This window comes from Castor canadensis, chromosome 9 (assembly GCF_047511655.1).
Source record: "Castor canadensis chromosome 9, mCasCan1.hap1v2, whole genome shotgun sequence".
In the NCBI taxonomy this organism is placed as follows: Eukaryota; Metazoa; Chordata; class Mammalia; order Rodentia; family Castoridae; genus Castor; species Castor canadensis.
The window spans coordinates 130,383,831-130,408,262 of record NC_133394.1 but is presented as its reverse complement, the minus strand read 5'-3'; the positions used below and the strand labels follow the sequence as shown (position 1 = coordinate 130,408,262).

Below are 24,432 nucleotides of genomic sequence, written 5' to 3'. Positions count from 1 at the left end.
ATACTTGTCCACGAAATAGTGAGAAAGGAATAAGAAATACATGTAGCATTGCTGTTGTACCTCAAACTTCAAACAACAAAATACTCAATGGGTTCACAAAGGAAAATTTACGAGTACTTATACAGAGATAACACTCTCGTGTCATTTATTAGAGTTTTGTCTTGTTTTTATTATTAGTTGGTAATTTTTCTGTGCCTAATTTAGAAATTAAACTTTATAACAGATAAGTATATATGGAAAAACATATTATAGATATGGTACTATGTATATATAAATAAGTATATATATAAATATAAATATTCTCTCTCTCTCATAGTACTATTTGTGATTTTAGACATCCACTGGGGGTTTTGAAACTTTCTCCCACAGATAAAGGGGAAGAACTATTGTAATTTTGACATTTCTTTTCTAAACCTAAAATTACTCTAAAATGAAACTGAAGAAATCCTTATTTACAGAACTGTTTTTAGAAATAAGCAAAATAACATGCATGTGCAGGCAGGAATCTAAGGTGCTGTAAGCCCAAAAGGGATCTGGCATAATTGTTTATCCCCTTACTCATCTACTTTCACAGACGAGTCCATTGCTTCTTTCATTCTAGCCTCCGTTCCTTCTTTTTTATATTTTTTATCTGAGAATTATAAAAGAACAATTATGTACAAAAGAGATAGTACAGGATTTCTCTTCCTTATATTATAATATAGCCAGGAAAGATTGAATCCAAAAAAAAGCTCTTACGAATCATACTCAGGATGCAACTTAAGAGGACTTGAACAAAAGGAAATGTTCAGAGATGAGTAAATAAAGAAGAGTTCTAAATGCAACAAGGACAGTGTCATGGAGAGGAAGGTCAGAGAACGCAATGAGGCATGGCGTAGGGGAAGCACTGTCAAAGCCTTTAGATGCCTTGACATGCATTTCGGTGGAATCATGGGTTGATGCTTGTCAGTAAGAACAGCATTAATATTTGAGATGGTAACTTCTGTAGTGTGGATGGATGGTCATTTGAGTAAAGAGAGTTCTGTGTTTGAGGAAAGGTGTGCTCCAGAAAAGGGAGGAGGAGTGGAGAATTGTGGACAAGAATACTTGAAGATAGTGCACTTTTGTTGTCTGAGTCACTATATTAGCTGTTAAACAAAACGTAATATAATACTTGAAAAATCTTCAATGTATGTGTTATGTATATTTCAGTTTCCCTTTCTTCTTTTGGCTTCAGTTTTCACATTTTTCAAAATCTGGAATAATAGTACCTGTTAAACAGTATTATTAGAAAACTCAGAGTTAAGTTTGCAATGCACCCAGCATGGTGCCTGAAACATTAAGCTCTCATTAATAATGGAACTATTATAATTATTCTTGTCATATAGAACTCAAAGGCCAGGGAGATTTTATAATCCAAGATCATGATATAAATTATTTTCAGAGTCACTACCAGAAACTAAACATCTGTGTGCAGCCCCTGCTCTCTATCTTACCACGTTTATACTTCACATTTTGGACTCTCTCAAAACATTTAATATTTGAAACTACACAATATAGCAGCATCACTTAAAGAAAGAATGTGCTTTACTTGCTTGATAATTATTAAATAAATTCTAGAAAGTATTTAGTGTTTCTGTGATTTTTAAATAATAAAATGTTACACAATATATAATCTTATGAGAAATGGTAATAATTATGATGCTGGTAGTATGTATCACTGTTTTTGGCCAGCATAATGAAATGCACAATCTTATGCCATTTTTCTCTTAAGAAATATTCAAAAGAGGGAAAAGGTTAACATAAATTTCACAGGATTTTCATAAAAATTGTCTATGCATATAGGACACATTGCATTTAACTTCTTGCATAGCATCTGCCCTTAATTTTCAGCTATGAAAAGATAAATGAAATGGCTATTAGTGAATAAACAAAATTAGGAGAGTGACTTATTTCCTAATGTAGCTCTACTACAAGTTGGAATAAATCCCCACTTTGGCAAGTAGTGTAAGTATTTGAAGAATTTTTTGTTTGCTTGTCACTCAGCTGAAATATTTTGATCCCACTTAACAAGGATTCAGAGTCTTTTATTGTTCTTTAAGATCTATGAGATTATTTTCAAGTGGATGATTTATTTCTTAATTATCATAGGTAGTTAGATGTATGAAGAAAGGAATGTTCTATTTGCATAGTATATAATAAAAATTTTCTAAAATCTATCTATTCATGCTGTATTGTTCAGACCTAAATATGTATTTTGAGTTGGTCTTGTTCTTTCTCAACTATGTTTAGATGTAGTCTCACCATTAATTCATAGATTCTGAACCTAGGGAATTTTTATTAAGGTTGCATTTTGGAAATTACAACATGTATTTCATAGCACCCACTGAAAATATAAATATTACTAAAATCTTTGCTACTAGGTTTGTATGGCAAGTGCTAGAAGCTTTTAGCACATATAGACCCCAAAAGAATAATATTTAACAAATAAGATACAAATATTTGTAGGCAACCACTTATGGTATATACATGCTTCTAGAATTTCACATAGTTGTAGTTTTGCAAGCAATTTACCAAAAACTGCTTTTTTGACATGCTTACATTGCCATTACTGAGAAATTCCAAATTGCATTCAGTTTTCACTGACTTTAATATAACCAAAATGTTTGTCAGGATTAGACTTTTATTAATAACTCAGTGATTTTCTTATCTTTCCAGCCACTCATCTATGAGCTTTTTCCTTAGTTTCCTCCAATCCTGAAATTTTTATTTGAATTTTCTTTCTAAATACAGTCTCATTTTCCTCTATTTCTGTGCCACAAGTTGTGCCTTTGTTGGATTTTAGTTTAAACTTTGCATTTTAATGTGAAAATGAAGTAGCAAGGAATCCTGAGGCTGTGATCTGAATGACAAGAGAGAGACAAGCACAAGAGAAGTTGAGATAACAGCAGTGGGCATACCCAAATGAGCGTACTGTGACGATGCTTGTTCCTAGTTTTATGACAGATACTATGATAAATTTGTATAAAGATATTGTCTGCAGCATAATTTTTATCTATTCCCTTTAAAGCTGCAAGTGTGTGTGTCTGTGAGCAAATAAGCATTAGCATATGTGCCTTTCTGCCTGCCTCGTTTTCTTTCGGTAGGACACAACATTCTGCCACTTTGGCATCCCATAAAATTAAAATGTTTCTACACATCGCTGGTAAATATATAGCACCTCTAATTTTTTACCAGAAAATTATGTGGCATAATTTGGAAGATTTTTTTTTCCAAATCACCCACCTGTAAGCAAGGAACTAGCAACTATTTATGAGCTTTTTTTCTTTAAACTAACCTAATGTCATTATTGCACTAGAACTCTCTACCCAAGTTTCCTAGAATTTCATGATTTATTGTATGGAAACACAGGCCCATCTTTGCTGACTGATAAGTTCGTTTTCACCAGACACATCTCATTGCCACTCTGCTAAATCTTGATGACGTGGCTAAATTAATCCCAATGAGGATTCTTTAAATTGCCAGCTGAGATTCCTTGGAATCTTGCCACAAATGATATGATGTCCCATGTGTGGAAAATGTTGCTATATGTTTGATCAAACACCTTAGTCCTCTGATTGTTAAATATAGTATCTTACATTATTGCTTATAGTATTCTACATTATTCTTTTAATATTGAAAAGAACTTATATTTATGTGAATGCACATGTATATTAATTCATGTATATATGCATAAGTTTTATATAAAGATTTCCAGCATATCAGCACATGATATTAAAATATAGAATTAAAATGACTCCCAGTAAATTGCTGCAAGTAACATCTTGCAATTTGAACAAAACTGTTTCATATCAATCCTGTTTATCCTTTATTGGTATTTTTTATGGACTAGATTTAATTTAACTGTAGAAATGCTTGAATTTCCTCTGGAAATTAAATTAACCATTTAAATTCAAAACACAGAAACATTTTTTGTATTTAGATGATTTATTTATAGTCGTGGTCATTTAATGCCTTTTATAGCTTTATGTTTGAAATACTTTCTTTTAAATTCCAAGAAAGAATTCTAGAGAATATTCTTGGTTAAGCCAAATCGTTTTTTATATGATACCTACTTTGAGTAGTTTAAAATAATGTCCACTAATATGCTTTTAGTGATTTTGGATATATAAAAGCCCATATCTTATGTAGTATCATACATAGAAATATTCTTAGAGTGAAAGCTTTTACATAATATTCTTTTAAAGTCCTGCTTTTTTCCATTTGTTTTGACATTCTGTACTATGCCATATTCAAACTTGATTATTTAAATGTGAAAAACAGTTTATAACAGAGGAAACAAAGATTTGTACATATATACACATTTCATCTCAATATTCAATCTTATGTAGGCTACAGTCCTTCATGTTGAATTAAACATGGGACACTAAGAAGTGTGTGACTGTGGCAAAAGGAAACTAAGGTAACTAATTCTAAGATGTTTTAAAGATTTGAGATGTGTAATAGATATGAGAAAAGTAAACAAATTATCCTTATGTCACAAAAGTAACTATACCTATTATCAAAATCAATCCAAAATTAGATTTGGTGGCTTTGATTTGTTTTGATATTTGACTGTGCCCACACATCTAATTAAGCAGGGCTACAGAGATGGGATTTGGTACAAGTGTTAGGAACTTTCACAGCTCATTATGAATTCTTATCTCCTATACCCTGAAATGTAGTTAACATTAAATATATTTTTGATTTTGAAGGCTTGACTAATTCCTTTTGCTGCTAGCCATTCATGTGAGTTTTGTGACCAGGGATGAACAACTAAAGGACATTAGTGCATCACCAGCAACATTGTCCAAATTAAAGGCATGTTAGTCTGTTGTTTTTTGTGAATGGATGCTGTACACTGTTTAGTTAATGCCCAATTAGCTAATTATGAGCTAAAAATGGTATTTTACTTTCAAACTGGTAGGTTTCAACATTAAAACAAATCAGAAATGTACTAAGTATCTAGTGTAGATCTCACCTGATTGGAGCCCATGAAGCATAGAAAAAAATAAGAAAGAAAGAAGAAAGTCTTTGGATTAGATGAGACCAGGTATTTGCAGGGTAGCTGGTGGCCTTGAGGGGATATTACTCCAGCAGAAAAAAAAGAAACAAAAAAAAAAAAACTAGCAGTACCTCAGTTCAGCACTATGAAGTCTAGGCTCACAGCTCTACCAAGGAATTTTATGGATGACCTTAAATCAGGCATATTTGGGTTTACAGTTTCTACCTGACACAGTCTGAACAGTGATTCTAATACAGTCTAGATGAAGTAGAGTAAAATTCTAGCATGTGAGTAGAATTCCAGATGAAGAACATAGACAAAACTTGGTAAATACAGTCAGGGAGATAGGCCTGATAATAATGAGAACCCGATTCCAAGAATTAGGGTTTTAAGCATTGGGCTAAGACTCAAGCATAAGAATGTAGGATTTAAGAGTCATCTATCAAGTCTATGCACCAGTCTTATGATGAACTTTGGTAACTAAGTTGTTTATAAGAGTAAAGAAAGAAAGAAAGACTAAAGAGAAACAAAAGCTAATGTTAAGAGTGGGGAGATTAGTTCATTGGTAGAGTGCTTGCTTAGCACATACAAGGTTCTGGGTTTAATCCCAAGTGCCACAAAGCAAAACCTAATGTTAAAAATAGAGGAAACCCACTAGACAATAAGCTAGGTTTAACTTAGTGTTGTAGAATAGCCCAGAATGGATCAACTTCTCACGCACCCAATGTTCAGCTGCAAACTGAGTTTATAGCTGTTCAGTCATTAATACCTCTGCCTGTGACTGGGAGGATAAGCTTTGTCTGGGTTGGTTGTGTTTGGGAAGAAGAAGGGTGTGTTCAGTGGCAAGATTGCAAGTTGTATTCACTTAATATACTATAATAACTGGGCTTATCACATCATCTCAGCTGTCCTTCCTTATATCCTAAAACTACTTTCCCTTCCTTGGGGCTTTATCCTGGAGCTAGTGAACTCAAAGACACTTATCTTTCACAGTTTAAGTAGATGGTGGGGGCTGAAAACATCATTCTACCAGTCTACGGAATCTTTTAAAAGACTTATATGAGCATCTATTTTTTTCACTAAATTAAAGATTTCATTCATTCTGTTCATCTTTACTTTTAGAACTTAGCTCTGCAATTTGGTACTGGGTTGTTATCCTTTCTTAAAAAAAGAAAAAGAGAGAGAGCAAAAGAGAGAAAGAGAGAGAGAGAAAGAAAGAGAGAGAGAGAGAGAGATTGGAGTTGAAGTTAGTGATCTAATATGTATGCCATCAGGCTGAAAGCCAAGATAATTTTTTTATTTATGTATTTTTAAATCATGGGCAGCATAATTTCATTTTATTTTAAATAATTGATACCTAGGAAAGAACAACTAGAAAAAAGACTGTGAAAATTTCAGTGAATTCCAATTACTTATAGCTTAGTAGCAGCAATTGAAAAGCTAACTTGTTTAGTAATGAACTTTATCTGCAGAGAAAAGACAACAAGACCATTACTGAATTCAACAGCAATGGCTTACTCTCCAGTTTCAAGCAAACAGGACTAGGACTTGTCTGAATCATTCTCCAGTTTGATGAATATTAATCATGTTTTACTTTTTCAAAAACTCCAGCACAGACAGTGTAATGGCAAAGAACACAGTGATAACAATAAGGTGACTATTATAGAACAAATTATGTGATGGTTTCTGAGCAAATAAAGGTACAGTGTATTTGTCTCAACAAAGCTGTCTGGATAAACAAAGGAAAAAGCATGGTCCTGGCTTCCAGCTCAACTTCTTTCTGATTTTTCAGATAATATCTAAACATCAGTACATAAAATATAAAGACGATGGGTTGTTTGAAGAAGAGAGGCAAGCATTTAGTAGTACAAGAAAGATGTGAAGATCCTATTTGGTCTAGATCTGGGAGAGGACTGGTGATTAAGCTTTCATCAACCATGGATAAAGGCACTGAACAGTAACTCTCATTGAGGGAACATTTTGGCATTCCCCTCCCTTCTCCCAGCAGACACTGACAATGTCTGGAGACATTTTTGTCACAACTTGGAAGAATGCAACTAGCATCTCCTGGATAAAAGTCAGGGATGCTGCTAAACATCCTGCCATTGACGTTATAGACCCCTAGAACAAAGAATGATCCAGCCCAAAGGGTCGGTATTTCAAACCCTGGAATAAAGAAGCATCTTGAATAGAAGGAAGAATGCTCACAAAAGAAAGGTTCAGGGTCACAGAATGTGAAAGAGCACACAGTAGGTGAAGGGTTGAAAGATAATTTATAACCAGACATGGACAAATTTTGTGCCAGATTAAGGAATTGCAATTTCTCAGTTATTGGCTTGTCTACTACCACCTAATAAAAATGTTTTATATCTGGCAAAAGAGGATTTCAAAAATATTGCATTATTCAAACAGTTTTATCTCAAATATTCAATAAGCTTAAAACACTCTTTCTAATTTTTTTTCTCAATGTAGGGAATTAACAGGGCTTTAGGAAACATTCAAGTAACTCCTTAGAAAAATGTTCTTTTTTATCTGCCAGTTTTCTTCAACTATATTTATGAAGAGTAAGAGATTACTTCCTTAGATAAGTGCTGGAATTGTAATGTAAGCCTTTCATGATTCTGACCTGACTTTCCTCCATTACCTATTTAATTATCTTATTGCATTTTGTGGTTATTTTAATTACACATAAGTAGTATGTACTCTCTGTTTGTGAATAACTAGCTTCATTGCTCAACCTCCATAAGTCAAGATAAAATGTATAGTTACTTATTTCATTTTCAATTAACTTTTAGAAAACTTTACTATATCTGCCTTGATAAAAATATTTGTTTATAATTATCTGCACATATCGCTTCTTGGCCTTTTGGCTAAGATCAAGTGTAGTATAATTATCTGCATGTGTCAAATGATGATAAGCAACCTCGTGTCAAATGATGATAAGCAACCTCTTATGATCAGAGAAACTTTTTATCTAATTATATGGTTCTTAAAAGGCTTGGCCTGTAATTATAGAATTAAACATGTATAAATTATACATGATGTCATATATTACAGAATCCTCATGTGGTCCATGTTCTCTTTTGGTAACCAAAATAACTTAAAATGCATGTAAATATGATTGGGTTTAAGAAATAATACATGCCATTTTTGAACATTTGATTTTGATAGTTCTTCCATAATAGTTTATACTTTTTCTTTGTCATTCTGCTTGCTTCTCTTCTGTTGAAGGTTACTTTTGGATAGAAAGCCTGGTTAATTCAGTAACTACTGGGTTGGCAGACATTTGGAAAATATGAATCATTTTTAAAAAAAATTTATCATTTTTACATTTACTTACATGTATATACATTATTTGGGCCATCTCCTCCACCCCAGGAATGAGTCATTTTAAAGTAATAGCTGATTTGTCAAAAGACACTTGTCTAAGACACAAACTATAAGCATAAAATGTGAAATAGCAGTACCTAAGCTCCATTAATCCTCTTTCTTCTTTTTAAAAAACCTCACACCATACAGAACAAGTAAAAATTTCTTCTGTTGGCTGTTTAGTTTTGGTCATCACAGATGATGAGTGATAACAACATGCACTGCCAATAGAGTAATCAGACCACATGAAACAGCCAATAGGATTGGAAAATACCATTTGATATTATAATGTCTTCTGAAGGTTTGTTAAGAAAAATTATTAACATTGGGAAACTTTTACTCACTCCACAAAAGTAGCATTCCAACACATATGTACAGAACAGAAGTATTGCATAAAAGGAAAATGGAGACAGAGAGAGACATCAAAAAGCACTGCTTTTGCTGTAGAACTCGCTCCTAAATGCTAACACCAATCTCCTCAGGTGATGCAACTAGAATCCACATCAAAACTTCAGGTCTCAAAATTCCAAATTGAAACCTCAATTCAAGACAACTTTTTTCTTTTGACATGGCCCCTTACTTGCTTAGTCAACTTAATAAATACAGGAATTAACCATTTCCAACCGTTTTAATAATTTTTCAATACAACCCTTTGTTCCTACTCTCTGCACTTTCTAAAGTTCTCAACCCCACTTCCATATTCATTCTCATCTCCAGTTGAAATTCTTCTGAATCTTTGTTTTTCATATTAAAATATCCAAAAGTAATCATATCCAGCAAAAACACAATTTATTCTGTCTCGTTCCTGTAGTCCTAATCTGTATCTATTTCTTCCCATTCAGTCTCCTTCTCTGCCTTCTTCTATTCTTTCCCCTACTTCTCCACAGAGAATTAACCCATCCTCAAAGGCACATTAAAATGCTTCTCGTCATAGAAAATTGCCTTCTCTCACACACGGCCAAAAGATCTAAGCTAAGTTACCTAATAAAAAAGGAAATAATTGTTCATCATTAGTAATATTTTTAACCACTATTATGCTGTAAGATACAATCATATGCATTAAAATGTTGTAAATATTAGCATAGGCAATGTTAGCTCTTTTAAAAATGCAATTTTAAAATAAGGAAAATCAAAGAAGCCTAGTTGTTCAGTACCTTTTCAAAACTTCAAATAAATATGTGAATTTAGACATTGCTATTATGTAAGAGTCAGTGTTTTAGAATGGTAGAAATCTTTCCTGTCTTCCCTGCCTGTTGCTTCCATTTTCATTCTGTAATCTCACCATCTGTTTCAATGAAATGGTCGACTCAGAGGGCAGGGAGTGTGTCTTATCTGTGTGATGCTCTGTGTAAGTGTGGATTCTCTGTCAGCATTTAAAAAATAATAGAACTTCAAATACAGTTGATTTAAGTCTCCCTAGTCAGCAGTTAGTCTTGGTGACATGAATCACTCCTTCCAATGGTAATTTGGACCTGTTACCTTCATCCACAGGTTGGGAAATTCTTGTACCTTAATTAATTATACCCTTGAGATGTGGAAAAATGTATCCTCCATCCTGAGACAGGGAATCTGGAGCATAGAGAATCAACAGCTTTTCTGATATTTCAAAGCAGATTTTTGGAGAAGAAAATTACAGTTCAGGTCACTTCTCCCTGACTGATGAGGTTCTTTAGGAATCCTTGTCTCTTATGGCAGAAAACACGGTGATGGCATCCCATCCAGTAAGAGATGTCCTTGTCCTCAGCCTATTCTGTAGCATCAGTTCAATATGACCTCAGAGAACATTTATGTTTCTTACTAACATTTTTGCTCTCTCCTACAGTGTCTGATGTCATCCTCAGAACCAAAGAGCAGGTGGCACACAAATTACTTTTAGGTGAGCATGACATTAGACTGTAATTCTCCAAATGGTAGTGCCGCCATGTAATTAAGTTACAACAAAGTGACAAGTATCTGACATCAGATAATCATTTAATAGAGGAAAATGGGAGGCAGTTTATTATTTAAAATGTGTTTTCTTTAAAAGTTCCTTGAGGATGTGGAAGGCTTTTCTTGGCATTCAAATGATCTCGAAATGTTTGTGTGTAATTATTTTTTGGCAGGTAGAGTAGAATGTTTCTGATAGTGATGTATTTCCTTGGCAGACATCATTAGATGTTCAAAAGATGTGTAAGTGGACTTTCACCTTTGATTTTTCACTGTCAGAAAACATGTTGTCTGGATTTTGTGCCTGAGAAATTGAAAAAACCTTAGAAAATGCTAGGACAGAAACCTCATAAGGTATTATATATGTGCAATTTTATTGTTTTACTTAATACAATAGCTTAATATGCATTTTGCTAATTATGGTATGGTCTTTTTAACTGAACATAAAAGCTAAGAAGCTTCAGCTCTTAAAGTATAAAGAAATAGTATATCCCATCAACAAAATTCTCTGAAACTGATATTTTAAAATATATGCAAGAGTGCAAAAGAATTATAAGGTAAATGAAATCACATATAAAAGCAGACAAATATTGGAAAAAATAAAACAAAATACATGCAAGATAAACTTTGTCAGATTACAAAGAAGAAAACAGTTAGAGAATAAATCATGTACTGTTCATTCTTTTATTAAAAATTGGCATACAGTCTGTTATGTACAAAGCACTTCACTGGTCTAGTAGCACATTCTACTGTTCTCAGAAGACAAAACTTTTTAAGTTTCATACTTTATTACCATCTTTACCTCCCCAACATCATCCTCTGCATTTTGAATTAACTTTAATCCTAGTTATCACATCTTATTTTCTTAATTCCCCAGACTCCGCTTTTGCCTTATTCCTTGCTCATTTCTCTATCCTTGAAGACTCTTAACTGAACTTTCTGAATATCAGTCTTATCATCTGTATATTGAGAATAACAACATAAATGTTGTTATGGATAGATTTTTTTTAGAATCCTTTTTGAACTCCTATAAATGTCTCTGCAAAACTATTAAATTGAAATTTGAATTTTAACAAGATCTTCAGACCATTTGAATACACAATGAAATTTAGGAAGCATCAGGTTATTTATGTTTTATTGTTGTGCTGCATGGGGGTACATTGTGGCATTTACAACAGTTCTTACAATATATCATACTTGAATTCATCCTCTCTACCATTCTCGTTTATCTTACCCTCTTGAATGTCAAAGACCCAAGTGTTAAAGGCATTATCTCCAAGGTAGTGATGTTGAGAAGTGGTGGAACCTTGCAAAGGTGGGTCCTAGTAGAGGTGGGTCCTAGTAACAGGTCTTTGAGTCACTGAAATATGTCCTTCTAGGAGGTTGTGAGAATCCAACCTCTTTCTTTTAATTTTTTGCTCCCTGACCATGAGGAAAGAGGTTTTATTCCATAATTCACTCCCACCTTACCATACACCCAAAACAATAGGACAACAAATCATGGATGTAAATCTCCAAAGCTGTGTGTAAAAATAAAACTTTTCAGGCTGGGGTTGTAGCTCAGTAGTACAGTGTTTGCCAAGCATGCCCAATGCCCTGGGTTCAATCCCAGTAACAAAAAAAAGCAAAAAATAAAGTTTTCCTCTTGAAAGTTGATACTAAGCATATTTTCTTATAGTGATGTGAAGTCAATACAGTAACCTAGCAATTGTTTATAAAGTATATGAAGCAAATGTATGAAACATTTCACTCAATTTATTGTTCATACTAATTTAGCAATAATTATTTGCTACTTCTATTATTATTTATATTATTTAAGATTCAGCTCATCACAAATTTACCTAGAAGGGACATTAGTAAATCTCTGTCCCACCATGATGTGTTCAAAATTCTAACTGCAGTTTAGCCAAGTTTTATGTTATTATGGACATAATAATTAGTGAACACAATGGGAAGATAGGACATGTGCCAATCTTCTCTGTATTTTTCAATCATTAAAACGTTTAAGCATCTCTAAACGTTGGTCAACTCAAGGAGTGAAGAATATATGTGATTGGTTGGGGATATTTCACTTTCTTATACTGATTGTGATCATCCTTCTTCCCTCTTACCTCATTTTTGGTAGAAGTCTTTGAGAGTGGACTCTAGAGATATTTAGACAGCTTTACCTTCTCCCACCACTTCTCTGGTGTGGACCAGCAGTCGTGGTGTGAATTTTACTTTAAATGGTGAAAAATATTTGAAGATGGCAATATTCAGAATTCTGGGAGACAAGGACATGGATTCACTGAGGTCTGGCAGCAGAAAGTCAGGGCCCGAGGCAACATGTCAGATTAACCTGACCTGCAGTTCTAGTAATGAGGCCAAAGCAGAGACTTAATTGTAGAAAAAATAAATTACATGATATGGAAGATTGGTGTTCTCAAGTTATTTGATCTTGTGAAGGAATAAGAGTAATTCTTTGATGGTTAGACACTTTAGATCAGAGTTTGACTGAAATTTGTTGGTATCAGAGGAAATCAGCATAAGCTTAAGAAATATTTAAGTTGTATATTCTAATTTTCTGATATTTTATATTAAAATAGCACTACAATTATTACATGCATTGCCCATGAAAAACCTTAAAATATACTCTTAGGATCATAAATCTAGAGATAAAATTAGTAATATTACTTAGTGCTCAAATAGAAGACTATTTGAGGTGGAATAAGAAATTGTAAACCAGGCATAATGATACACAGGTATAATCTCAGCTACTTGGGAGACTAAGGAATAAGGGTGCCAAATTTGAGGCCAGCCTAGACAATACAGGGAAACCTTGTTTCACATAAAAGTAGTGGGATTAGGGATATAGCTCAGTGGTCTAGTGCTTGCATAGCATGCATGAGACTTTGGTTCGATCTCCAATACCAAAAAAAAAGAAGAAAGAAAAATTATAGGAAAAGATGTGGGATTTATTGATACATTATTTTTCATTATAATCTTAACAAATTGGCATGTCTTTCCCAAAACTGTCTTATAGTTTTACCTGCATATCTTGTATATTCTTCTGATTCTTTTACTCTTCAGAAACTCCCTAGCAACTGAATGTTTGTTTATTTGCTTAATAAAACTACTTCATTGAAATACCTTGAAAATTTGCATTCAATGAAATGAACAGATGCTTTCATTGTACACATCAATGAGTATGAACAATTAAACACACCCATTTAACCATCACTCTAATCAATATATGAAATATTTCCATCACCTCAACAAATTTCCTTGTGCTGTTTTGCAGTCCCTTTTTCCACTCCTTATCACTTCTCCCTGACCCATTTTGGGAGGTATTGCTCTGACTTTTATGGTAATACAGATGATATAAAGTCATCTTTAAGTTCAGCCTGTTCTATAACTTCATGTAAACTTTTCTGTCTGTCACCTTTTGTTCAACCAAATATGCATGACATTCATAAAGAAAAGGATTTTCTTTAAATTGATTTTTGCTATAAAATTATATTCATTTGAAATTTGTACATGTCCAATGATTTAGATCACTTTAGTTCAAAGTGATACATTTAATTAATTGAAATAAATGATAAATGATTTCTCATGAGTGCATACAGAAAATTCACCATTAATCAAAAACTGGAAAGATTTCTTGAGTGTAGGATAGATTTAGTGAAAAAATTTAGTTATTCAGTAATTCCTTAATAAGCCCCTTTCCTTCTCAGATTCTCCACTATCCTCACATAATTTAGTAATTTTCTAACAACCTGGATAATTTGAATTTAAAATACATTTTGTAAAGACCCAATTTGTCCAGATAAATACCCTCTTGCATATTCTAATGGTTTGGAAACTAAAAGCAAAATTAAGAAAAACTAAATCATATTCTGCTAAGTCACAAAAAATATTTTACCCTGAGTAGGCACTTAGATGTCCTCCATCTTCAGAAAGTATTTGACCCAGAAAAACCCATGGAGATACACAGTTGGGAAGAAAGGTTGGAAATTCTTTCTTAACTTTTTGGGAAAGAAAATGTTCAAGGGTTTTTTGATAATAATGACTTCTGTTGAAACAGGGTTTATAGTGTAACCTTCATCATTACAACTCTGTAATGCTAAACAAATTGGGAACGACTCTGTTGGAACTTTGTACGACCTATGTACTATTAGAAGTCTTGGCTTGGCCACTGTCCTGGGGATGGTTTATGAGTTATGAAAATATTTTAGTAATGCACTGTTGCTATAGTTTGGATGTTGAATATCTACCAAAAGCTCATGACCAAAGGGCTTGGGCTCCAGCACTATTATGAGGTCTTGCATATACTTAGGAGGTGGGGCCTTTGGGGATATCTTTATTTTATTTTTACCTTTATTTGATTGGAGGATGTGTCCTTGAAAGGAATTTGGAACCACGTTTGTCCTTTGCTTCCTAGTTCATAACTAGATCAATTTGCTCTGCTGTGCATTCCCACCATTGTGTGCTGCACTTTGCAGAAGCCCAAAAGCAATGGCTCCCCAATAATGGACTAGAACCTCCAGAACCTGAGCCAAAGTGAAACTTTCCTCTTGATAAGTTAATTGCTATGTGTACTTCACTATAGAGAAAGAATGATGACTGATATAAATGGCTTAATATACAAATGCTAATGCTTCATTTTCTTCACCTTACATTCTTCTACTTAGTGTATTTTGAAGAGTGCACTCCTTGTATCTCGCATATTGAAATCCATAACAATTTTCATGGCTGCATTTTCCAACTTCAAAAAAGTGGAAATCAAATCATGGACTCCTGCTAGCTGGAAGCCATGCAACTGTAGGCAAAGTCTTGAAGGAGCACAGCACAGCATGCAGGAAAAATTAGATGCCAACCTTGCATTGAGCAATCCTGCAAAGAAGAGAATTGCCCCAAGCAGGCGATGGGTTCAGTTGCCCTTGCTTTGCTCATTACTCATTCATGTTTTGTGTAGGTCAGGGCCTCTCAAACAGGCTGTCTCAATTTATTTGTTCACTTTTAAGTCTAGACATTATGCATTTTCATGTTAAAAATATAGAAATGCCACCAAGTGATACAGGCTATTCTTAAAAAGAACACATTTTAATATTTCTAAGGATCAATAAGTACTATCAAAAGAGCATAAAACAACCAAGAATTTTAAAAAGCTTTCTGTTCATTAAACTGAGTATCTTTTCCTTCAAGGGTTGAGTGCAACAAGGGACAGATGGTAGCAATGGGAGCAGGAAAGTTAATCAAAAAGGTAATCATGTGTATCCAGGCAGCATTCCCTCTGCAACAAGCGACTAGTGTTTCTGATCAACAGAGTATTCAGAGAGTCTGTGTTCAGCAGGTTAAAGTACCAAGGTTTCCATCAGCTGAAAGTGCAGCCCTGCCTCTAATGGAGATATGCAGAGTACTCAGTCACTCACAACATTTGAATTTGTGCCAATGTTTCAAGGCTTAATTTTTATTTATATATTTATTTCTTTAAGTAATTGTCCTTTGCTTTCATCTGTCAACCAATATTACAATTTGCCTGAGCCCAGGTTATTACAAAATAATGGAATGATAAAAATGGGGACAGATTACACGAGATCTTGAATGTTCAATTAAACAACTAGATTTTAAATTATATATACTGGCAAAATATTGCAGCTTTCAGCTTTAGAAAGAATAAACTGACAGCAATAAACAGACTAGATGAAATACTATTATAGTATTTTCTAAAGAAGACACAATGAACATGAACAGCATAGCAGTAAACAGAATTTAAGAGGAAGTTACATATAAGAAAGATAGTTGAGGAATAAAATGTACACAATGTGATAACTAAATTGATAAGAACGACAAGTAAGGGAGGTTTCTAACAAAATGCTTGGTGATAGGATGTCCATTAAAATATTTAAAGAACAGAGAATAGAAATTTGACTTATACAAGCAAAGGGATGTATTTAACATTGGATATAATATTTGAAGTGCTTATGATATTTTAAGGATAAAAAGATGACCAGGAGAAGGAAAAGTAGAAGGGAATCAAGAGTTAAGATTCAAGACAAAGGTTAATTCATATATATATATATATAGCTACCCAAATCTCCTCATGGAAGTGTTATTTGAAGCTATGGCATTGCTGAGAAAGATATAGAGAAGAGAAGATAATACCACGGAGAACAATTAAGCTTAGTGTGCATGACAGGGCCCAGGTAAGGTCTGACTCAATGGGAACATTCACAGAAGAAAAAACAAAACTATGAAGCCAAGGAGTTATCACCTGCTTCAATATTTTCCAGGGATAGTTTGTATTTCTCTAAGGATTTCTAATTCTGAGACAAAAAGGAGAAGATGGCAGCTTCAAATGCAGCTCTTGTGAAAGTGACACTCTCTTTAATAGACAATTTCTACTTATTTAAATAAACAGTTAACTAAATAATAGTGGTGCCTGCCATTGTGACAAAATAATGAGAAGGTTGATGGAGTATAGCAGATGCCACATATTGGGGGGGGTGGCAGGAAATTAGCAGGCTGTGCAGAAGGCTAGTGGTTCTCAAGATTAGCAGAGTGGACTCCAGAATTTTGTGCAAGTCTGTGCAGAGAAAAGTCAAAAGGAGTAATTCTGTAGGTGCACAATTTAACACCATACCTATGGTACTTTGTGTTTTTGCATGTTTATATCATTCATTTTACACCCTGTATTTCTATAAAAGTATAGTTTGATGACAATGTATTAAAGGTCTTTCCCCTTCTCATTTTCTTTTTAAATGTAATTATCAGATTTATGTCTTTTGATTAATATTTCTGTTTCCTCATGCTGGGGTGGTAAAGACTTCTTTTATGCCTCTATGTACTTAATCTGGGTTTTTAAAAAGATTATAATGATGATATATGTAGAATAATAAATTGTTACCATACTTTTACACTACAGAGTTATTACTGCAAAGTAGTAAAACAAAGAAATAGGTGAGTTTTCATACTAATATATTTTGATATATTAGCAAACAATTCTAGCAGGAACATGAAGTTAATTCATTATTTTTAGTTTAGTACATTTCCCTGAGCTGAAACAAATAGAAAGAGGAAATGCAGTAGGTTTTGTACTTTAACTTCTCTATCTCAGATTTAAATCTCAAGCTATCAATGTTGGCAGTGACTTTCCTAAGCATTCTATTTTATGTTAATTTTGTTGTTTCCTCTTTAATAATTATTCTATGTCCAGAAGAAATACAAATAATCAGTTAGACTTTTCAGGAAGTAAACCAGCCATTTATAAATGACTGACTTATAATTTCAACGCATTTATGAATTTATTGTAGCACTATGGTGACACATTCAAATTATTGTAGCTTTAAGAAAAAAATCCACTTGTTTTAGAATCTGTTTTCTTGCTTTCTTAACTTCCTCTTCCCACTGAAATCTCTGAATCTCTGCTTATAAAACTTAGACTGATTTTTGGTATGCATCTTCGCCATTGTTCTTTGCACTCACTTTCTTTTTAGACTACTCCAAATTTCTTTCATGAGATTTGTGTGTGACTGCAAATTTTCCATAACGTCATTGTTTAGAAAGGAATTGCACAGAACATATGTTTGCACACACTTGTATGTGTGTGTCCTCAGAAGACCAGGGGAAGAGCCAGAGGATCATTTCTGTGCTGTTCATAAAGATTCTAGGCCAAAAAGATAAATCAGGAGTTTCACAAAACTCTCAGACTGGCCATTTCATTCTTTGCTATAAGTATCTACAGCATGATAAGCAGAATGCCAGGCTGATGCTAATAATATAGAATCCTTTGTCAAATACAGATCCTGATTTGATATAGTTTGGTACAGATATATGTGAGTAATAAGTTTTTTGTCTGAAGTCCACAGTGTCAAGGCATAATTGTCTCTATATGTTCAATATTGCAATGTCTTTCTCATAGTTATGGAAAGCAAAACCAATCCAAGTGCATTCTTGCTTTAATTAGATAGTAAATATTACAGAGGCTCTATTTTGAGGAAAAATTTAAAGAATCAGTGTGAATGGTTTTTTCAAAATACTTATATTTTTCTTAAAATTGTAAGAATGAAGCACAGTGATTCTATGATACATGAAACAGCATTAGTTTTACCTGCAGAATTCTTGAGCAGGTAAATGGTGTCACATTTCAATAGCATCCTCAAGAGGGCACTGTCACCTGTTTAATATACTTTATCAGTTATATCTTTTTATTAAGACCCCTTGTAAAGCTGGAAGGATGATTTTAATCTATTTTTATCTGAAATATAATCCTGCAATCTTTGAACCATGCAGAATCTTGCTATCTACCACACCACCTCCCACCCCGGCCCTGTCAATTGTTACAAAACATGGGTTGATATGTGGATCAGTTCTATACTGTTCAATAGCTCTGACATTTTATAGATTGATCCACCTAGGGTAAAGGGTTTAGTCTAAGCCAGCTCAGTATGGAAATTTCACAAAATAACCACTTAATAACCACAAAATGAACCACTTAATAACCACTATGATATAGCTTATATATACATTACTTTACTTTCCACAATGGGCATACACCTACCATTCTTCAATGTGGAGTCAGACTTCCAGGGTTTAAATAGTACCTCTAACATTCACTTTCTGTGTGAATATGGACAAAGCACTTCTCCCTAATGAGTCATTGTGAGGATTATGCAAATTATATAAGCACACTATCAAGCAAATTTCATAATTGTTATATATCTTTTAAGTACTCCATTGTACTTGTTAGGACTTAAATTATCAGGATTACATATTTGTAAAGTTTAGTTGGTTTTTGGTGAATTATTTTCAAATTATATAAAAGCATCTGATTTTTTAAAACATTTACAAAAGTATACACACATATACAGGTTTGTGCTTGGGTGACTGAATTTTTTAAAAAATAGTTTTTATTAGCATATAATAGTTATATAGAGGGATACATTGTGGTGTTTACATATGTGCTTACAATATATCTTAGTTAGATTAACTCCTTCCATCATTCTCCCTTTTCCTCCTCCCCTCCTTCTTAGGACAATTTCAACAGGTTTAATTCTTTTATTGTCTTACATAAATACAAAACACATCTACCATATTCACACTCATTTACCTTTTCTTTATTCCCACTCCCCTCCCACTGGTACCCACCCCCCAGAAAATACCTCCTATAGGTGACTTTGATTGAATTTTTCAAAAAGGCAAAATCAATTGAATTAAGTATTGTAAATCATAACAAGTTTGACATTTTGAAATAAGTTATGCTTGTTTAAGTGACATTTACATTCATCATATTAACTTATTTCCTTTGCAAATACTATTCAAGAGGATAAACAGCTGAACTAATCATAACATAATTTTTAATCTTTCATAGAAATAGCTGTAAATTTATACGTTATAAATGCAAAGTATGAATTTATAAGCAAAAAATAGTTTGTTTAATAATTTTTATACAAAGATGAAGAATGAAAAGACCACAGTTGTTACTACAACTCTCTGTACATAACAGAGCTTATCTGTATTAGATTTTGATAGATTTGGATTATGAAATTTTAATGGTTCCAAGTTAACAAAAATACTTGGTTTCTTTTGCTTTTTTGATTTGTAAGTAATTTTTGAGCAGTCAAATTTTTCTTTTTCCACTGGTTACATGAGTAACATAACAACAGTTTTTAAAACTAGATAAAACAGATTCAAATGTTCTGGAAGATTCAGTTAATGAATAGCTTCATGTAGATTATACTTCAGCTGTTGTTTCAGACAAATCTTCAAAAATAAATTCATTCAGAATTTATACAGTATCATATAACATGATTGCCAATTTATAAGCTTCAAAGTGCAAATGAGTGCTCTCAAAACTGGGTCATCACTACACTTCTTGTTTGTTTTAATTCAGGGATTACAAGTGGGAAGCGCAGCTGCGTCTTATGGACAAATGGCCACTGTAATGGAAGCCACTATCCCTGCCTTTCCCTGATTATCTCATTTCTATTACTCCTTAAGTGTCAAACAATTGTTATTTCTCCTTTCTCAAAGTTTACTTATCAGAATGTACTTCTTTTTATTGAAAGACAAATACAGCAGAGGCAAAAAGAGACTGCTTAGATAATTTACTGATTGATTAGATAGCTGGTTTATTTCATAGATTTCTTTAAAAGTTCATCATTTTTACATTTTGAAACCAATGAATACTTATATTTAGTTTTGAATGGTCACATTTGATTAGATGCTTCTCTAAATTGCAAAAGCAATTGTGCCAGATGGCTTTATCTATATACTTCATTGATTTTGTGCATTCTTTCCCTGAGGCCAGTGTTTACTTCTTCTGCATTCAAACTGACTTAAAAGAAAATACATTCTCATTTGATATAAAAACTATTCAGGTTAGTCTGTACACCTAATTCTTAAATTAATATTTTAAATGTCTACATGCCTTGTAACTTTTAGCTTGGTAGTACCTTTTTAAGAAAAATAAATTTTATCTTATACTTGCATAGTAGTTGCCCTCCTCTGAACTTTAAGTATTTCTCTGTGTGTACATTTGTTAGATAGAAGATGAGTTCTATGAGGAAAAGTAACTGTCTTCTTTCATGTAATTGTATTTCTACTATTGAGTACTCTACAGATTCTTTTTGAACAAATATATAAAGATATTATTAATTACCAAACACTCTAAAGTGATAGGTACAAGAATAAGTCCATCTCATGAGTTTTAAAAGCTGAAATATTTTTGGGAAATGTTTCTGGACTTCTTAACTGTGGCTGTACTCAGTCCCCAAACAAAAGGTATCTTTATAAAGTCTAAAAAGCATATTGATAATCACAGTATCACAATGTTGGACAAAACTTAGTCATTTTGCTTTTAATAAAGATTACATCTAAATAAGGGCTACAAATGTTGATGCTTTCTAATCCATGATAATATAGTTATTACTAGTCCTCTGGCTTGATGCCAGTTAGAATATTTCCATGTTAGTAGAATCCAAGACTAAGTTGCTGTGATTAGCAGAGAATTATTTTGCAAGCTTTCTGTTCATTTACGCAAGGACAGGACGGTTAATTCCAACCCACTGAATTTATATGGACTGCCCACAAAAGTCCTCAGAAGCCTACAGCTTTTACTACAAAATACTTGTTTTTTTCCATATGCCAAATACTCAGCTTTTCAGAAGAAGGTATCCCACTGGTACTGTTGAAAAGAGAAAAAAAGGCAAAGTGTATTTCCATAAGGAAGCTGGCTGTTGCCACTCAAAGGAAATGCACTTAACCCAGTATAGTGCAAACTCTTCTTCCAAAGCATCCAGTAAGAACATTGTATCAAAATATTGTCCTAACAGAGCTGTACAATGTAACAGGATAAAATACTCTTTGAGAAAAAAGTACTAGAGAGGAGAAAGACAACAGTGATGACAAGTGTAATCCAACTAAAACCCATAAACAGACAAACAAGCCATGGATACAGCATAATTTAAAGGTAAAATTTCACATTGCCACTTGAACCAGATTTCAAGGCAGACAAGCTAAATGAGAATAGAGAAACTATGAGCACCAGCAATGCTGCTCAGTTGTGGGTAAGCATAGAGTCGAAAGAGAAGCTGCTATTCTTTTTTTTTTCTTGCTAGTAATATAAAATGTAATAGGATGTAAATTGTCATTATTGATTGTATCTGCTAATTACACTGTAAGTCACAAAACTTAGCTCAAATAACTTTTGAGAACAGAAAAGTTCACTTGTGGTGTCTGGAAAGTTCAGTATTTCATCTAATGTGGCTGAATACAAGGTCAAATATGGTAATCAAGGCCCCGTTTCATTCTTTCCTTTTCTGTTTTTTGTTGCTCTTGGTAGTGCTGCTGGTGGTGGTTTTTGTTTTATAAAGTGTTTTGGTTCAGAATGAAGGTTTTATCATTCAACCCTCAGGCAAATTATTTCCTTCTGTGATTAAAATACAATACCTAACAGTCATTCCAGCACAGACTCATGGCCTCTAGTGGTGTCCACTGGACTTATGTGAGGCAATCACGTGGATAGGGAAAGGTGGTCTTCAGATTGGCTTAGGAATAGATCATGTGACTTTCCTGGTACTAGGGATGGCTAGCTCCACAGAAACAATATGGCCTAAAAGCTGAAAAGGATTACTTTTCCAAAGCAATATAGTACATTTGCGCCAAAAATATGGAAAGTAGATTTAGGGTGGCAATGACACTATAAATGCATATACACTGGTCAATAAATCGGAGTTACAATAAGGACCCATTTCTCTGCTTGGGGTAGTAGATGCAGTGACTCAGTACTTCCTGTTAGAGTTCTCCATCTTCAGTCTGTTCTTCAGTTTCAAGAATATGCTTCAGGAAGACTGAGGCAGAGAAGAGTAGTCCCTGGCAGGCTCTTGTCATTTATGGGATTGCACATCAATTTGAGGAAATACTTTGTACAAATATCCTTATTTTTAGAACTCTAGGTTGATTCTATTACCACTGCACTCTACCAGGTACACTGCTGCATTATTATTTGTTAAACTGACAGTATGCAGGTAGCAGTGAATATGGAAACTAATTTCCACATGACATAATTGGATAAGCTCAGAAGTAAAACCAAATTAGTAGAGAAAATAAAAATACATGTACTGGGTGAGAGCACAAGGACAGTAATCTGTTCAGGACCATTTTGGCTATAATTGATGACTTTTAAATATAGCCCATGCTTTACTATGGATACCCATTTTCAATAATTGATTAGGCTAAATAGTTGGGCATGGTGGTACATGCCTGTCATCCCAGCCACTTGGGAGGTGGAGGCAAGAAGATCAGAGTTCGAAGTAAGTCTAGGAAAAGGTAATTGTGAGACTTTCTCTCAATAATGAAATATAAACAGCAGGGCTGGTGGTTTAACTCAAGTGATAGAGTGCTTGCCTAGCACATGGAAGGCCCTGGGTTCAATCCCCAGCATTGCCAAAAAAATTAAAAATAAATAAATAAAAAGTTTTGATTAGGCTCATGAGCATGAATGAAGCTAATGTAATATAAAGAGAACTTATTGTAGGTCTCTCTTATTTTATTGAAATAATATTCATATTTGTGGAATACGGAAACTTGCTTCTTAGCCTTGCTATTTCTAGAAGTTCCTCTTTAAAATCAAATGAACTCTATTTCTATACTATCTGGATGTAAAAATGATGTCATGAAGTAGACAATATTTGCAGAGTAGTTTCAAATGTTCAGGTTTGTATTCTTTTTCTAAAAATCCTTTGAATCTATATTTTATCAGAATATTAAAAATTGAAAATGTGGCTAGGCAGATTTCTGTGGGTCATTTCACTTTCTCATATAGCCAGGTCTTCTGTCTAGCAACTCCACTAATATATCTAGAGCAGGATATGATTGTGACTAGGACCTGATTATTTGTCACTTGGTTCACATAACTATTTACCATCTTCATTCATTGATTTTTATTGAATTGCCTAGAAAACTCCAGTTCTTTCTTAAACTATTGTTCACACACCACTCTCCCTTTAAGGCCTTTCATGAATGTCCAAGCAAATATGCCTTGTCTGTCATCACAGCCCCACTGTAAAGCATCTGTTACCATATCTCACTCTATTATAACCATCTGTTTACATGTGTGTCTCCGCAAAAAACTGTGAATTTTTAGAGACAGAGATTGTGTCTCATCTATCTGTGAATCCGTGGTTGCTAGAACTCCACAAACTTGTCACCTGAGAGTTAAATGATCAATCTTTCATGAATTAATGAATGACCAAAACACAGAAATAACAGAAAATACAAAAGCAAAGCTGAGTGGATAGAGAGCCATCTTGAAGTATATTGAAGCTAGAACTAAGGAACATAATAACCTCCTGTCATAGCACAAAATACCTGGATTTGATACAGTTATTTTCCCTTCATACTGTCCATATTTCAGCTTGACTCTATTTCTTAATTGGTATATTACAACCCTGAAATATTTCCCTGTATTTTAAATTTAATTTCTTAACAAGTACAATAAAACAGTACTAAATTACATGTTTTTATTGGATAACAACAAAACTTAAAAAACCATTGCCATATAAAATTAGCAGCCTTGAGTTGTCACCTCATGATGTATGTGATCATCTGAGTAAAACTCTTACACTTAACCAGAA

At 33.5% G+C, this 24,432-nt stretch overlaps 1 protein-coding gene and 1 pseudogene across 5 annotated transcripts in view; both read left to right on the top strand.

Annotated features, from left to right (window-relative positions):
- Positions 1–24,432, top strand: part of Pcdh7 (protocadherin 7) — a 384,744-nt gene that overhangs the window by 275,062 nt on the left and 85,250 nt on the right. The window lies entirely within an intron of this gene.
- On the top strand, positions 7,874–8,078 carry LOC141411096 (U2 spliceosomal RNA; annotated as a pseudogene).